Below are 18,111 nucleotides of genomic sequence, written 5' to 3'. Positions count from 1 at the left end.
TAATGCCGTGACATACTGCATGTTTTCTAATCTCACTTTTCTTTTTGTTTGAACAAATGTTTATTACAGCTCTTGCAAAATGACTCCCGTCCTCATTAGTGATAACAGGTTTCTGAATTCAGAGCTGGATCTCAGGGTCTTGGACGTGATTCCCAGAAATGCCTTGAGCCTGATGCTGCAGAGGCAGCCAGTGCCCAGCTCCATTTCCAGCCATGCCATGCAACCTGTGTTATGCTCCCGTTGATGAAACCCTTTGTATACTTGGATTTCTCTGTTCTTAAGGCCACAAATTTGACTCTCTTTTGCTGGTATTGGGGGATTTCTTTGCACTTAAAGCCAGGTTCATCAGAGCTAAATCCTGAAACTCTGCAAATTCCCTTTAGCCAGACACCTTTTTTTCTTTAATGCCTCTGGGCCAGTCAGGCACACATAGATACTGGTCAGAAATTAAGAGTGTTATACGTAAAATGATATATAAAAATAGTTCTACTGTTTTCAGAAAATGATGGGAAATTGAGTAAAGCCTCTAGAATTTCAATGGCTACTTCTAAGTTTGGAGCCTCATTTCAGATTTTTCCTATTTTCTTCTTCTTTCCAAAGAGAAAATGTCAGTAATTTCTGAGAGCAAATAACAATGCAAGAAAATTCTGGGAACAACAGGGAAGGATTTTTACAATATCTTAGAACATATCAGTCTTCATTCAGTGTGCATTTAATGGGTCAAATAAGGACACTCTTGATGAAACATTGAGCCATATAATACCACCTTTTAACTAATTTGAACATCCACAATAAATCATGGCTGCATTTCATAACTGTTCATCAACCATCATCTCCCAAGGAGAACAGCTGAGTTTTCTGAACATGGACTGTCTTGGAAACCCTGGCTGGTTTTAACTATGTGATATGTGTTATCATTGCAAACAAATGTAGCAAATATTGTAAGGGGTTTTTTTTTAATAGCCGTATTTCCACCAGTGCATAGGTCTGGTGGCATTTTTATGTGTGCAAAGGCTCCTCCTGGAGGTCAGTTGTGTTGTCAGATGCCCTGCTCCACACTCAGGTGGGTTTTTGCAGACCAGCCTTAGTTCCTGCCTGTGCCAGAAAATATACTTATAAAACAAACTGCTAAAAATATAAACACATGTGGCACGGTGAAAAATTTCTTGCTGTAAAGCTCATTCCAAAATGTTTCCTAACCTAACAGGAGTGTGTCTGTTGGTTTGGATGCGTCTATAGAGAGAGAAAAACCTGAGGGTGACTTTTTATTTTCACTTTCTCTTGAAAAAATAACGATCTGCTGAAGGAAAGTGCACAAACAGCGAGGGGATAATGCTTCCCATGACCTTACTAAAGCAGGTACTCTTGGCATCTCCTGCTGCTGGGAGCCTGAGCACATAGCCAACACCTATGGATGGTGTTGCAGGATGATGGACAACGTTTGGGCTTCAGCTCCCTCATCATCACCGTCCTGAGAGGCTTCAGCGAGGGCAGTGCCAGGAGCAGGATGGGACCCCTGCCCACCTTCCCAGGTGGCACAGCTCCATGAGAGGAATTCCTTCTCTAGCACTTTTTATTTTGGGTTAATCAAGTGCGATCCCAAATGCTGTGCAGAGAGTGGGTAACGCCTCCTGAGCCAGGAATTGGCATGGCAGGAGCAGCCTGCCCCGGGTACCTGCTCTGCATTGTGCACCATAATTGTGTGAGAGAAGGAGCTATTTTTCAGCAAGTGGCTATCGGATACTTCCCGTGCTGCATATCAACAACCAGATCTTGACCCAGAAATGTCAGTCCCCGCTCAGAGCAGACAAGGAAGCATAATTAGAGATGCTCTGGCAACGTATTTTAGCACTGACGGTGACAATGTTTAAATTTTTAATCAGGCATGTAACATAAAAAGCACATAACATGAAATGTGAAAAGAAAATTGGCAAATACCAACGTGCTGTTTGACACTTTATTTCACTGAAGGAAGTGAACATCAATAAACATTATTTATCATAAATGACAGAGAGGAAGGCGTGTTTCTAATAAAAACCTTCCCATTGCAAGGGGTGAATCTCATAAAAGCACCCTGATAGTACTGTAAAAGCCATGCTGGGCCAGACCACAAAAGGAAACACAGAAATATTTATTGGGAAGCTGTGATGTGCACCCAGATGTGTTCCCTCATGACAGCTGGCTTTGGGGGGCAAAGAGATGCCCCCAGGGTGCAAGGACCCTCTTCCTTCACCTGCCACATCCAGATGTGGCACAGCTCCGAGCCCTACAGTAGGTGACACAAATGTACAAATGTATGATACAGCAAACGCCCTCCCAGGTTTGAGAGTTGACCCTTCAAGAACTGCATCCCATGGCAAGTTTTTCCCCAAGATGGAAAACACTGAATCAGATATTTCTATCTGGGAATTAGAGACAAACTGAAAAGATGTGGTGGGCTGGGTCCAATGTACTGACCCAAGGTGTAAATGGGGAGCTTTTTTGTGACCCCCTCACCCCCAAACTCTTTCTGTTTTAGCAAAACCTTTTAATTTCAGTGTCTTTGTAAACACTGCTGGTATTTTCTCCTGCCTAAACCCCATCCCTCCCACCATGCCTACTGGATGTGGGCTCTGCTGAGTGAGACCTTGTGGTGATCTGAGCCTGGAGAAGCACTGGGCTTTACAGGGTAGATGAATGCACCCAAAAATTACTTGAGGGAAGTGCCAATCCAAGTATGCCAAAGTTAGAAAAAGCCTGATTTAGGGCTATTCTGGTCACTTTAATTTGTCTCTGTCGTATGCCTGAATAGAGAGTCAGTCTCCAACTGCAAGATTCCAGCTGCTGCCACAAAAAAGTACAAACTTAGAGAAAACAACCCCTCTGTGCAGAGCACACTGAGGCAAACTGTGTGTGGCTGCCCCTGAAGCCCATGTGAACATATGTGCACATTCTGATACTTTCTGAGTGTCCAAGCTCCTCTTTGCCTTCTCTAGCTGCAGTTGTCCCTTTTTCCCCGCTTGAAAATCCCCTTCTCTCCCAATCCTAGTCTCTGATATCTGCCTCCTGGATGCAGGTTCCTGCCTTTGCCTCGTTACTGCCTGTCTGGCTCTTGTGTCCTCTGCAGCAGGGTTACATTTCCATGGTCTGTGCTGCTAGGATGTTGTGAGGAAGAGCTGGGAGCCTGGGAAGACCTGCTCAAGTGCCAAAGCTGTGGGCTGCTCTTCTTTTGCTTGCTCCGATGGGATCATGGTTGCCTGGTTGATGGGAGCTGTGAGGAGAAGTGTTCTATGCACAGAAGACAGAGGCTTTGGAGGATGTTGTGGACAAACCCTGAAACCTCTAATTTTTTTATAAACTTCACCAAATCCAGACAGAGTCAATAATTCATTCCCAAAGGCAACGGAAGTCTCCCAGCCAAATTTTAAGTACAAACCATCCTGAAGTGAGATCTTCTCAATGAGATTGTTGTGAGATTCTTTTTAATGTGGGCAAAAGAAAATATTTTGACTTGTTCTTGTTTGAAGAAAGATGTGAATCCCCTCTTTTGTTTTTTTTTTATTCCTTCTTTTTTTCTCTTCTGAAATGTAGCAAGAGAATCCATTGGCAGTCATCATGGGACATTTCATCTCAAATGGGTAAAGGCTGGCAAAGGTACGGGCAACTGAAGGCAGATTTATACAATGGGGAGTGTCAGAAAAGCTGAACTGTAGGCACTGCTCTGCCCCACTTCTCATGGAATCATAATAATGCTTTTCATGGGAGCCTGCCTCTGGGTTAACTCCTGGGTGACCACAAGCCTACGTGTTGCTAATAATAGCATCATTGGCTAAAATATCTCCATGTTTACTGAGTTTCATATTCCAATTTTTTGTCTCTGTTTTGTCCTGCTTGTTCTCTTTTGTTTTCCATTCCCGTCATGCTGTTACACTAATATTTTCCATCTTGGTTCCAAGGGCTGCCACCATTAGCTGCTGCACCACGTGGACATTTGTGTCTCTCCATCAGATTTGTGAGGAGGCTGCTATGGCATGGCCAGCTCTCATGGCAGTGTTTCCTGAGAGCAGATGGTGACAGCTCAGCGCTGTCACCCGAGGCAGCTGGGGTGAGCTCCCTCTCTTGGAAGCATGGACTGTGACCGTGGCATGGCTGGAACTGATCACAAAGTCTGGGGAATTTGGGCAAAGAAAGAGGAAATTCTGTATTTTATCCAAAGATAAGTAGTTTTGAATTATTTCAAATTGAGGCAACTGATAAGATGCTGCTGTCAGCCCTCACCACCCAGCAGGAAAAGCCATTTCTATTATCTAAAGGCATCGCTGCACCACCCCAAATTAAGTTCCATCACACCGTGCTTGGTAGTTATGACAAAGGGTAAATTTGAGCCGTGGAAGGAAACAAGAGAGTTTGCTACTGCACTGTTAGTCCTGCTTTAGACTTCATGGACTTGGTCAAGCACAAGACAGTTTTTGCTGGACCGAAATCATAGCTAAACCCCAGAAATTAATGTTTATCCCACCTCTATATCAATTTTTGGGGCACTGGACTTCAGATCCTTACCTTTGGACCTCACAGATCCTTACATTTGACTTCATGGGGATTTAGATACTGAAGGATTTGGGTCTTAACCTCTGCTCTAGTTTCCCAGCTGAAAGACAGTAGTAATATTTCTCTGCCATACAGCAGACTCACAGTGAGTAATTATTTCATATTTGTAGAGTACTTTGGGAAGAATGTGCTCCATATTGCTGATATTATTAACTTCTGGAGCCCAAGATGGAACAGTCAAGTGCCTCTGTGCTGTTCAGACCTGATAATCTTGAAATCCAAGGAATATCTAGAAGTTTTGACAGGAGAAACTCTCAGCAACAAAAAGAAATCCTTTTACACAGCAAGGATTTGGGGAAATAATGTAGAAGCATCAGTACACAGGCCAGCCTCTTGTTGCAAAGTGAGTGTGTTTCCAGCCCACATCAAAGCTGTTTACCTCTCCTGTCAGATGATTTTGTGAGAGTGTTGCAGAGGGCTGGAGAATATCGGGGTGACAGAGTCAACTTACAGAAAGGACTTACTGAGGCAGCAGACGTGCAAGCAGAGGTCAGGGTTAGCAGGGACAGGGCACAGGGTCTGGTGAGTGGATGAGAGATCCAGAACAACAAACAAATGTCCTGTAGGACAGAAATCCAGCCATGTCCTTGGCTGCATCAAAGGAAGTGTGATCAGCAGGTCAAGGGAGGTGGTTCTTCCCCTCTCTCTGCTCTGGTGAGACCCCACCTGGAGCACTGAGTCCAGCTCTTGGGGCCCCAACATAGGAGCGATTGGGACCTGCTGGAGAGAGTCCAGAGAAGACCACAAAGGTGCTCCAAGGGCTGGAGCCCCTCTGCTCTGGAGGCAGGCTGGGAGAGCTGGGGGTGCTCACCTGGATAAGAGAAGGCTCCAGGGAGACCTTAGAGACTCTTTGAGAGTGTAAAGGGGCTCCAGGAGAGCTGGAGAGGGACTTGGGACAAGGCATGGAGGGACAGGACACAGGGAATGGCTTCCCACTGCCAGAGGGCAGGGATGGATGGGATATTGGGAAGGAATTGTTCCCTGGGAGGGTGGGCAGGCCCTGGCACAGGGTGCCCAGAGCAGCTGTGGCTGCCCCTGGATCCCTGGCAGTGTCCAAGGCCAGGGTGGATGGGGCTTGGAGCAACCTGGGACAGTGGAAGGTGTGCCCTGGATTACGGGGGCTTCATTCTGCTCCTCATTCCTGTCTTCCAACACAGGGGGGCTGGGTGTCTGGAGAACTACTGGTCTTGCCATGAACAGCTGAGGCAAAGAAGCCATTGAGTACCTCAGCCTTTTCCTCAGCCTTTGTAACTATGTCTTTTTCCCATTCCTGCTGGGTAACTGTTAGGTATTGAGGTACTTAATATAAAATTTTGAATTTTATTGTTTGCATTGGAAATTGTGACCTGGCTCACTTGGAGGCATTCAATATGAAGGTTGGGTTTTTTTTTTTTTCTTGTTTTTATATAATTTTCGATAATTTCCTCTTGCCTTGTGCTATTTTAAGATGCTTAACTTAGTAGCTCCAGAAGAACCATTCACAAATAGAGTTGATCTGTGTTTTGAAAGTTTAACATACACTATCCAGTGCACATTTACATACACCACTGAAATCCGGCATTTGGGAAATTAAAACAACAAAACTTGATTGCATATCATGATTTCATATTTTGCAGATGTTAATATTTAATCATATGCAGAGCCATTTAGCTTAAGTGCATTAATGTAACTCATTTAAAAGAGGCCAGTAATTGTCCTATTAACTCCCAGCCTGGATGTTATCCATGCTGCCCTGCTGGTAAGGCCAGAGGGAGAGTCTCCTATTGGCACCCACAGAGATTGCTCTGATCTGTTGAAAATCCTGTTAAAATCTAATTACTTAGGAGAATAGGCCAGGGAATATCTAATGAGCTTCAGGAAACCCACTGAAAGAAATTCTCTTTTAATACAGACTGAAACATCTTCTGTGTTTCAATTACAGTGGTACCACATGAACATAATTACACTTGTATAGAACGGGCCTCGTCTTTGTTATTTTAATTATGTATCACTAGATTTTTCTTAGTCATGGAGAAAAATAATTTGATTCCCCATAAAGGTTAAATGTTGATGAAAAGCTGAGTGTTAAAATAAATGTAATCTTTGTTTATGATAATTTCTTCTTTGTTTTATGAGGAAATGTTAGTCAAAGTGGGTCACTGAGGGAAGATGACCGACCAAACACACACTGGGGAAGCCCTGGGAAGGTGGAGATGTTGTACTGATGAGAAAGATTTCAGAGAAGGTCACTCACTTTGCCAGCATGAAATCTGGCCTTACTTTTGTTATGGTAATTGATGCTGTTGACATTAAGCTCACAATAAAATCTCATAGCAGCAGCAGCAGCGCAACAGACTCCCTGTACCAACAGGGGGGACTATTTGCAATTTTTTCCGCTTGCAGCCTCTTAATTTTTTTAATTTGAAAATTCTGGTGGTAACGTGACCAAAATTATCACTGATGGCTTTTTGCAGTGACACAAACAGTTCTGTTTCTGCCCAAGAGAGTGGAACAGGCTCCCCAGGGAATGGGCACAACCCCAAGGCTTGCAGAGCTCAAGGAGTGTTTGGACAACACTCTCAGGCACAGGGTGGGATTGTTGGGGTGTCTGTGCAGGGTCAGGAGTTGGGGTCAATGATCCTTGTGGATCCCTTCCAACTCAGGATATTCTGTGGTTCTAGGGCTCTAATCCATGGACCTGCACGGCCTTGCTCCATTGGGAAATGAAGAGCACGGGACTGCTCATGGGTTTGGCCCCTTTATTGTGGCTGCCAACAACCTCGGAACCAGAGCAGCTGATCCGGGAAGCCTGGAACATTGCTGCTGCCGCTGCTGAACCCGGGCTCTCTGTGGAGAATCCACTGAATTTTAATGGGGTTAAACCCTGAGGAGACGGTGTGGGCACAGAGGAGGTGGGACACCGTGACTGCCTGCCTGCCGGAACTCTGGTCCCAGAGTAGGGATGGCAAAGAAACCAGTGAAGGAGTAGCTGCTGGATAAACCCTTCACCATCTGCAGCCCCAGGTCCCTCACACGCTGTGAGGCTGTGGGGAGGCGGGAAAGTGCGGAGGTGGGAAAACGGAGAGGCGGGAAAACGGAGAGGCGGGAAACCGCTTCCTTCACATACACTCTTAGGCTGCCCTAAGTCTTTGCTGAGCAATCCCGTGGGAGAATGTGATTCTCACGCAGCCTGGCTGCCCTGAAGAAGCTGAGGAGAGCTGAGGAGAGGCAGGTGCCCTGTTGGGTGCATGAGGGCTCGTGAAGAGACAACCGGCCATGGCTGTTCCAGGTGGGTTTGCCCACCCTGTGTCGGGCAGGGCTGGATCAAAGAATCACAGAATCTGCTGGGTGGGAAGGGACCCTCAAGGATCATCTAGTCCATCTTCTGGCCCTTCACAGACAACCCAACAATCCCACCCTGTGCCTGAGAGCACTGTCCAAATGCTCCTGGAGCTCTGGCAGCCTTGGAGCTGTGCCCATTCCCTGGGGAGCCTGTTCAGTTCCCGACCACCCTCTGGGAGAAGAACCTTCTCCTAATATCCAACTTAAACCTCCCTGACACCACTTCAGGTTATTCCCTCATGTCCCGTCCCTGGTCACACCGTCTCCCCCTCACGAGAAGCTGTAAGTGCAATGAGTCTCCCCTCAGTCTCCTGCTCTCCAGCTGAAGAGACCAAATGCCCTCAGCTTCTCCTCACTATTCTTCCCCTCACGGCCCTTCGCCATCTTTGTTGCCCTCTTTTGGATGCTCTCAAATGGTTTAATGTCTTTCTCATGGAGCCTGGCTGGATGTGGAGGCTGGTGCCGTGACTGGCAGAGGTGCCCTCAGGGAGATGACTGCCCTGAGCTGGGAGATGTTCTGACGTTCCAACATGGGGAGCTGACTGTGGGGTCCCGCAGAGTGAGGGGTGTGAGTGGGGATTCACCTCCTCAGAAGTGGCACAAAGCTACAAACAGTAGTAATAAGGACTAACAACTGCTGTCCACCACTTCAAACTCTCACATAGGGTTTTAACCTGTGGGAAGCTATTGCAGTCAGTTTGGTGAAGAGTCATGGCTGTGGAATAACTTTAAAAACCATGGAAGAGGCTGCTATGAACAGGAGTAGCCTCTGGGGCTATTCTGACTTCACAGAAACCTGGACTAAAGTTTGCAAAATGAGAGATCCATGTAACAAAACCTTAATTCACTTTTCCTTTTTTCAGGTTGTGCACAACCTCAGAATTGTGCTGCTGTTTTTGCTCCAGAGCTCAGCCCAATGTCTTCCTCTCTGTTTGAATGGCAGACCAAGGAAAGCTGGCACAGGTAGTGGGCACAATTCCTATCAGATTCCTATCTGATATGGAGCTCTATGTTTTAATTTCCTTGTTTTTTAAATAACTGAATGCATTTTACAAATGTGACTCTCTTGCTTATGGAAATAATTTAATACTGCTACACAGATAAAGGAATAGAAAATGTTACCAAACTCCATTCTGGATGATTCCAATAGTATTTCTAATGAAGACAAAGTAGTCCTATTTTCTTAAGATATTGGGGGTTGAACATGAAGGGTCAGAGAATAAGTTGCAGAGCCACAAATTCATACATTTGAACTCTTTAAAAAGCTTTTCTTTGAAATTTAAGTGATAAATCCTTGTTTAACACATTGTAAACGTATTTACTGTGTTCCTTCCAGCTATCAAATACAGTTGAGTGGGATTGCATCCATTATATTTGGTGTTAATGGAAGTGAGGTATTTGGTGCTTCATTTGACTGCATCCAGGAGAAAAATGTGCTTCCTCAAGCTGAACTCCCACTCATCTGCCTGGAATTTGAAGGCCAAGTGCCTTATAAGTCCCATGTAAAATCTATCTGTAATATTTCTCACTGCATCCATTTAAGTACTTTTCATACTATTAAGATGCACATTTGGCAGGGAGAAGGAAATGAACTCAGGGAAAAATATTAAGATTTGGCTGAACTGTAAACTCTGTATTGGGAATTGGTCCAAACTTTGATTTTGCCCTTTTTAAACCACAAAACTGGACCTAGATTTTCAAACTCTGAGGCTCAGCTTGATGTGGAACTGCAGAGTTCTCAAAAATCCTACCCAGCCCCTCAGGTTGGAAAACCCTTGGAGGTGATCCTGGCACAGCTTGAATTAGAATGAGAGCGAAAGAACCAGAGGAACCTCCCAAGCACTGCAGTCACATTCACTGAGTGATTGTAGTTTAAACTTCTGCAGTCTCTTTCCTGAGTCTCATCCTTAAAAGATGTCACATAAAAAAGGGTTATTCTACCTACAGAATGAGCAAAGGAGTTTGGAGACTGCAGAGACTTGAGGGAAGATGGAACTCATTGACAGGAGGGGAAAATAAAAGGTCAAAAGTGGAAAGGAGGGAGGAAAATGGCTACTGTGAAAGACAGAAAAAATCACTGAAAATGTTCCCACCCCCACCCAGCATCCTGGCTCCGGTTCTGTGTCGAGTCATTTCTTTGGAAAAAGAGCCAGTCCGAGTACATTGCTGCTCAAGCCCGAGTGAATGCGTTATAAAAATGGAGAGTAGCATGTAAATCATTCATGGGGACGGGGAAATAAATAACCCTTTATGCCCATATAAATACTTATCAGGTGTTCATAAGGGGAATTTACATGGAGTTTTATTCAGTACTGTCAGCCATTCCTCTGTCTTCCATCATTCCTGCCGTGAAGACAATTCAAAATATGGTGGTGGAGAGAGCAACCTCTCCACCAGCGGATCCGCAGCACATCATGTAGAAAGCTCTGAACTTGCCCTCAGTGCTGCTGTTATTTTTATTACGGCTCTTAGCCGAGTGAGATCATTCTTCCTGGTTTGCCTCCCAAGAAATAATGGGAAGCAGTATGTTTAGCCAGTGGATTGATTCAGTGATCTATTAGTCTATTCCTGACTCTGCCAATCATCTACTGGGTGACTGCAGGCGAATCACATCACTTCTTTTGTGCCTCTGTTTCCTCTCTGACCTTCTGCCTGTCTTGTTTATTTGGACTGTAAGTTATTGAGGGCAAGGGCTGCCTCTTGCTGTTTGTGTGTACGGACCATGTCTGGTGCTCTGGGACCTCTGCGAGGCTCCATCTCCAAGTGGTGCTGCATGTAAATAACAACATTCAGCTCCTCTTCTGGAGGTCACAGAAAGAGGAGGAGTTGGCAGTTGTATAAACTGGTGGCACACTAAAAGGACATGAGGAAGAGCTTCTGCCATGAGCTGTTTTGCTGGGTGCTAAACAGGCGCAGAGCAGAAAGGTGCTCCCTGCCCCACAGATCGTGATGTGAGATCACTTTGGCCATCACGAGCTGCTCTGAGCCTTCACTGCTGGGATTCTTGACTTAGGGACACTTCCCAAACATCAGCTGTACACAGTCACGAGGCAGATCCATGCTGTGTGGCAAATGGAAAGTGACTTACTTGGTCCAAAATTAGCCCGTATTAGCCCAAATTACATGGTGTTTCGTTGCATCTGCTGTGAACAAGGAACTCCTGCAGGCCAGGTGGAAAACTGTGGCAGCCCAGCCTTGGGTTGTTTAACTGAGCCCTCAGATAATGGCTGTAATTCCCAGAAGAATCAGGTTGAAAATTCTTTTGGGTTTTGGGAACTCTGTGCAATGGCAAGATTCATACCTGTCACCAGGGCTATACCAGAGATGTTTGTCATCAGTGGCAATATTGCCTTTCCCCAAGGGTCCTTTGAACCATCATTTTGGTTTTGAAGCCCCTCTTCTACGTTCAGGAGTGACAGCAACATAAGGTAAGTTTTGGTTGTACTTGGCATTCCCTTAGTAGAATATTCCTCATGGATACTGTTGAAAACTTGATAATTTTTTTTATATATGGCTTTATTTTTGATAGGCCTGATGCTTTTTCTGAGCTATTTCAAATGCCAGATTCTGCAACTCTCTGAAAGGGTCTCTATTCTGCTCTGTTCTGGTGGATATCAGCAATGGAGATGGGTTGTGAGTCCCATAGTAGAGCCTGGGATTGTCTTTGCTACTCATTCATGCCTTTCTAGTCCCTGGAAAAGGCAGTCTAAAATATGAAAAGATGGGCATGATCCTGCATTTTTCTCCATAGCTTTTAATAGGAAATTCAGCATGTTGCTGTGTTTATGTAATTCAACATCATCTTTCACTATTAATTCTAAAGTGTAACCTAATTCTTAAAGTCATTTTTGGTTTTTGGATCATCCAATTCAGTTACCATTTACTTGTGATTCTGAAAATAAAATTTGACCCATCAGATGCAAAAAACCCCCCGAAATTTTGTCCCTTGGTTAAAAATGAAACAAGAAAATTGAAATGATAGATGTTGTTTGATATTTTCCTGATAGGACTATTTATTCAAATTGGAGCTAGAGATGTTCAGAGGTAAAGGAATCTTCTGAAATCATAGGGTGTAAGTATATTATAGACCAATAATTTGGGTAATGCTATAAACCTGCTGAATGGGAATTTATGGAAGCAGATACTACTAGTTTTAATGGGAGTAACAACCATAAATCCCTGTGCAAGAAGATTAAACTAAACTCTGCAGTTTTAATTATTGGTGACATCACTTTTTATTTGTCATGTGTCCTACTTGGTAAGGCAGCCTCAGTACAACTGCTGGCCCACTCCTCAGACTGACTGGAGAGCAAAGGCTTGTGAGAGCAGCCAATGCCTCTCCTTTTTGGAGAACCACCTCTAAATTGTGTGTGTTCATTTTATTATCCATCCTCCACGAGCCTTGTTCAGAGCCTATATTTGTAATACTTTAAAAATACTGCAATATTAGACTGTGGCTGTAGTGAGCTGCCCTGTCAATTGCTGCAGCACCTGGAGTCCTCCATGAGGTACCACCAGCTCACAAAGGCATTGTCCACACTGCACTGAGAAAAAAGGACCAACCCAGCCTGTAAACCAGGCTAGTTCTATATTTCTGGAAAATAATGTAGGGAAACATCCTCAGCTGACATAAATCAGAAACATCCCCTTGAAAAACTTCAGTCAGCTTATTAATTCACTTGAATTTTATGGTGCTACACTTATTTCTGCCAGATGACAGTCTGCCCCATCACTTTTCCCATTGCCAAAGACTGACAATATTTAAAAGCTAACATATTTTTATTACATCGATGTGTATATATATATGTGTGTGTGTGTGTGTTACATGCTCTGTAAAGGAAACATACAGTCAAACACTCGGAAAGAACTGGTTTGAAAGTTACAGCCAACCTAAGCTTGAAATCCAAATTCTGATTAAATGTTAAAAGGTTAGATAAATAACTTTTAATTTAATTGTTTGTGTATATGCATATGTGTGTCTTTTATTTCTTGATGTATTTTTTTATAATACCTTTGCCTAATATCTGAAATAATTATTGCCTTTCTCTGAAATCTGTGTATTTTCAATTTTTGCAGAAAAGTAAATCAGACAGAAATGTAAACATAAAATAAAGTGGTTACATGTAAAAAATTAGGTACCTTGAATCAAAAATAGTAAGATCATTGCTCTGAAATTAGAAGAGATTCATCAAAGTAAAAGTAACTGTGACTAAGGACTATGAAAATATAAAGGGATTGACATATGTGGTAATAGGGCAATTAAATCCTTAGCTTTTTCACTGTGATGATTTTATAGCATCTTCTTACTGTTGCCAGTTTGGAAGCTGCCAGCAAATATTTTCTTAATTGCAAAAGGAGACAATATGTGTCCCACTGTTTCATTCATAACATTTGATTAAGTTAAAGAGGCTGCGCTCCTATTTGGGAGAACAAAGAGTTGGAGATGGAAATAGCAAAGACACATTGTGTGTTTGAAAAAAGATCCCAGGAACAAATGATTAACCAGAAATTTTACAGGAAAAAAAAAGTCTACTTGTCTTGACAGAATAGCCTGATCCTGTAATAAACCCTCCCAAAGTCAACAGTTCATAAAGTCTTTTGTTCTAGTAAAAGGGTCTTTAATTTTTAACACAAACTCACACTTTGGTATGCATGAGCTTAAGTAAAATTAGAAGACATGTATATAATAGGATTTAATGGATTATCATCTGCATTTTCCAAAGATGTCAGCTTCTCTCGGCTCTGATGGAGTAGCACTTAATGTAAATTTAATTTGAAGTGATGTATGGAGGGCTTGAGGTGGTACTCTGTGATTCCCTAACTGCCTGGAGAGGCTCTGTGGGTAGCATCTGGATTTGGCTGCTCCACATGCCCAGCAGCATCTACTAACTAGGATTAATGAGGTGGCCTGTTCACCAGTGATCCAAAGGAGGTATGCTACATTTACTCCCAACAATATGAATAGGAGGGCCAGTTTCCTTTGGGGGCACACTGTTTGATGAAACTTAATGATGGTCTCGATATTAGGTGTAATAAATATACTGTATAGAAAGCACTTTTGCTTTGTCAGATTTAAATGTTATTTAATCATAAAATGGTGTTTGGCTTAGCAGGGCTGAGTTAAAGCTCATAATGGCCTCGGATGACATCTTTAAAGCTAATATTTTGCTTAATTGGGAAATAAAGTACCAACTTAAAAGATCTAGTATTTACCTTTGAGACAATTATTTTTTTTTCAGTTTGGGGAAGAGAGGGAGGAAATCTCTGCTTGCTTGCAAAGTTGTGAGACGGTCTTAAAAAATATCTTTGCACTTACCTCCATGTGTTTGTGTAGAAATCAACAGCTATTAACTTTTAGGCAAAACTTCTCTGTGTGGTCTCAGCCTCATTTACGCGTCAGAATTGTATTTTGCCTTTGTGTCTAACTGAGCATTGAATGAATTCTCAGCTAATTTCAAATTCCCTTTGTCATCATGGTTTTCAGCCAAAAGTCTATAATAAATGGTCAGAAGATGAGCTGAGACTGAATGAATAGTGAGTGGTATTCATCAGCCAAACATAGAGTCCAGATCCAATTATATGTATTCATTAAGTGATAATGATATCATGGTCTTTAACTAGGAAGAAAAGAGTGTAATTGAATAATAACAGTTGTACAATCCCAGCGGAACACACTCTCCATCCCAGCACAGCGACCCTCGGGGATGATGCAGAATTGATGGAATTCTATTACTCTTTGATAGATTTATTATGAAGGGCTGAGTGGACTTGCTACTCCACTTTGTCACTCACACTAATCAGTATCGTAAGGCCCCGAGCGTGCAGGCTTTTGTATCCCTTTGACAAAGACAAGGTTAGGGGAGGATGACAGACACCCAGACCTTTACAAACCCATACCGCAAGATGAAATGGGCCAGCTGAGCTCTGAGCTGGGACAGAATTTTAATTTGTTTATCAATGGCTCACATGTGCAACACCATAAGGATATTTGTCAGAGGAGTAACACTGAAGCTAAACTCTTTTGTTTGGCAAGTGGAGCTTGGAAAAATATTTATTGAACTGTAAAAAACAGGGTAAATGAAAGGAAGGTGAAAAGTCTAAATGGAGTGGAAAATAACTTGCATTACTGTGCATAAAGTATGAGGAGGATGGGTATCTTTGTCTATTTTTGTTTGTTTCTGTTGAAGGAAATTTGCTCACAAACTACAGTCTGATCTCTTGTTGATTTAGATTCTGGGGGGGACTCAGACAAAACACAAGTGGGCAAAATGAATTTCAAGTGTTGCTTTTTATTGCTGTTTATTTATAAGAAGCTTCCAGTTCAGGCAGATGGATTGCTCTCCTCCTTTTTCACTATTAAAAAACCAGCAAAGCAAATAAAATACCCTGGCCTTAAAAGCTAGAACTTGTAAATACAGTCTTGGATTTATAAAAACAATCCTGTATGTGTTCAAGCGTGGCTGTTTCTCCTATCCATCGTTCCCATTCAAATGCAGGCAATAGACTCTGTCAGCATGGTCAGTAGCTATCAGAGCCCACTGGATTCAGGGAAACAGACAATTTGTTGTGCTTCTGATCCCAACAGGAGCTGCAACCAATATTGGCATAAACAAGGCAGTGCATAGGAGCCTGCTGCCAGGGTTTGTTTTTTGTCAGTGTTGCTGAATGATAGATATTTCCATCCTTTTCTTCTCTCTGAATTGCTTTCCCTTTGCCTTTTTGTAGCGTGGCATTCTGCATTCTAAGAGGCACTTGACAATTCAGTGTCTGGGTTCAGTGTCCCTGTCCACAAAAACAAATAAGTTGAGCCATGCTGTGTCCTGTGTGGAATTGCCATGCCAGTGCCTCTGTCCCTGGTTGGGATTTGTGTTGGAGGCAGCACAGTCAGCTGTGACCACAGCAATTGCCTGAGCTGGCATTCACTGTGGGCAACAAGGAGCAGGGATACCAGTGACCAGAGCAGAAAACATTTAGGACCACCTTAGTTTCCCACGTTTTGTGCCGTGGATTCTCTCTGTAGGGCTCTTGTCCCACAGAAGCTCCTTTTTTCCCTCTCCAGCCAGAGGCACAATTTTGGAGATGTGGCTGTGGAGCTTGGTGGCCCTGCTGGGTACATCTGAACAGCCAACTCAGGGTGCATCTGGGACCTTGGGAGGACCTGCCCACGCTGGTTGTTATCTTGCCAACAAAATCGGTGAAGGGAAGATGACCCAGGTTTGACTATATGTAGCAATCACAGCACAGAGCTGCTGGCTGGCTGGTGCTTGGGTCCAGTGCCCAGGCACAAGCCTGATACACTATCAGCACGGCTACTGAGTGGTTTATGTTTTGTCTCTCTTCCCTCTGTATAAGTAATTCTGAGGCCAGGCAGTGGATCCTTGCTCTCTTCCAGGACCTGCCACATCCATAAACTCTGTGCTTACCGGGGTTCACTGAATTTATTTGGTTAAGGTGCCGGGGAGTGAGTGAATATTTCAGAACTGAAAATGACTGTGCTACAAATCAGACCCCCATGGCAACAGCCCTTCCCTTGCACAGTACAGCCCTGTGTCTCCTTTTGGGTTGGATGACGACAGCTTTCCCATACAGGCACTTTTTAAAAATTCTTCATCCTGCACAGTCACGGGCACGATGAACAGATGGCAGCGTTTTGCATCTGTTTTGCAAGAAGAAGCCCTGAAAATTCTGTAAATGGAGCACAAGAAGAGTAATCCTTTTCAGTGCCAGGTTTTGTGATGACAGCATGGAATCCCACAAGCCTCTCCCAGGGGCTGGCACAACTGCCCGGGAACAGCCACCTCCTGCCCTGCTCCGCTTTGCTCCCCTTCCTCGGCACGTGGCGATCAACAGGCGCACTCAGGCTGATGGGGTGTGACCAGCACAGCTCCCCCAGGGACGGTCCCTGCAGAGCAGATGTTACCGGCAGCCTTCTGCTGCCTGCCCAGGTAACCCCTCCGTGCCTGCCCAAAGACCCGACCGCCCTGCACAGGCTCAGTGCCTCCCAGCCAGATGGGCACAGGCGCAGGCAGGCTATGGACCACGTGTGGGCAGGAGGTGGGCAGTCTGAGCAGCCAGGAGTGGCACAGCCTTCACTCCGAACACCTTCAGCGCAGGGGGACAAGAGCAGATCCAGCTGAGAGGGGAGTTAACTCTCTTTGCTGCCAGGAGGAGGCAATGGATTGGGTCTCCTGGCACTTACACCCCCTGAGGTCAGTGGAGCTGCCCTGATACTGCTACCGCTGAAGGCAGAATCAGCCCCCTCAGATTTTCAGAGGTTTCAGTTCAGGCAGAATTCACATCTGGATACAGATGTGCTCAACAAACCGGCCAACAGGGGTCATTCAGTGGGATGTTCTTTCATGGCAGATATCAAAATAACAATTTTTTTGGACCAGATGTTTTGTTCTGGATGACATCAAGCTCCTTGTGGAGCAAGGATTCATGTTCCTAGGAGAGTCCAGCTGTAGGGAACAATCTGTTCCTTTGGGATCTCCACGGTGCTGTAGCGGAGGAGCTCCAGCCCTGCCGGCATGGCTGGTCCAGGCTCCTTGTGCTGCAGCTGAGTGAGGCGGATGTCTGCAGTTCTGCCAGCAAAATGGTGTGGAACCTGTGCCTGTGCTTGTCCTGGGATTTACTTCCCACAAGACAGTACAGTGTACACTAGCTGACTTATCTGTGAACCATGGAAACATTTTGAAAAGGTAAAGCAGACAGTACACTGAAGAATCATTTGTCACAAGTAATTGCAGGCAGTCAGAAAGAGCAGGGAGAGTATATGAATCATGACGTAAAAACAGTGAAGGGCAGGCATTTAGTCTGGTCTGTGGCTATAAGTGCAGTGACACAGGTTAGTCCTGGCATGATATACAAATGTTATGTGCAGAGGGACAAGTACAATGAATAAAGAATCCCCGTTTTCTCATTATCTCATGCAGCAGAGAGGTTTTTTACTTCACACATAACTCATAACTTTTAGTAGGCAGGAGATGGCTACATTGAATTAGTGGGAACATTTTGTTTCCTGAATTTAAATATTCTCCCTGTGACAATTTATTTCTAGTGTAAAACCCTGGTAGGATGCAGAGAGACAGGGAAACTAGCCTGAGCAGCCATTTCAGCTGGCCAGAGCTGGGGATGGGCACCACAGACCCACCACCACCAGAGTCTGGCAACTTGATTGTGGCAATCCTGACAGACCATCAG

The sequence above is a fragment of the Corvus kubaryi genome, unplaced genomic scaffold, assembly GCF_017639235.1.
Source record: "Corvus kubaryi isolate FWS band 111438036 unplaced genomic scaffold, C.kubaryi_AGA036_p1.0 37334, whole genome shotgun sequence".
In the NCBI taxonomy this organism is placed as follows: Eukaryota; Metazoa; Chordata; class Aves; order Passeriformes; family Corvidae; genus Corvus; species Corvus kubaryi.
The sequence above is the reverse complement of the archived record's forward strand: the minus strand, read 5'-3'. Positions refer to the sequence as shown.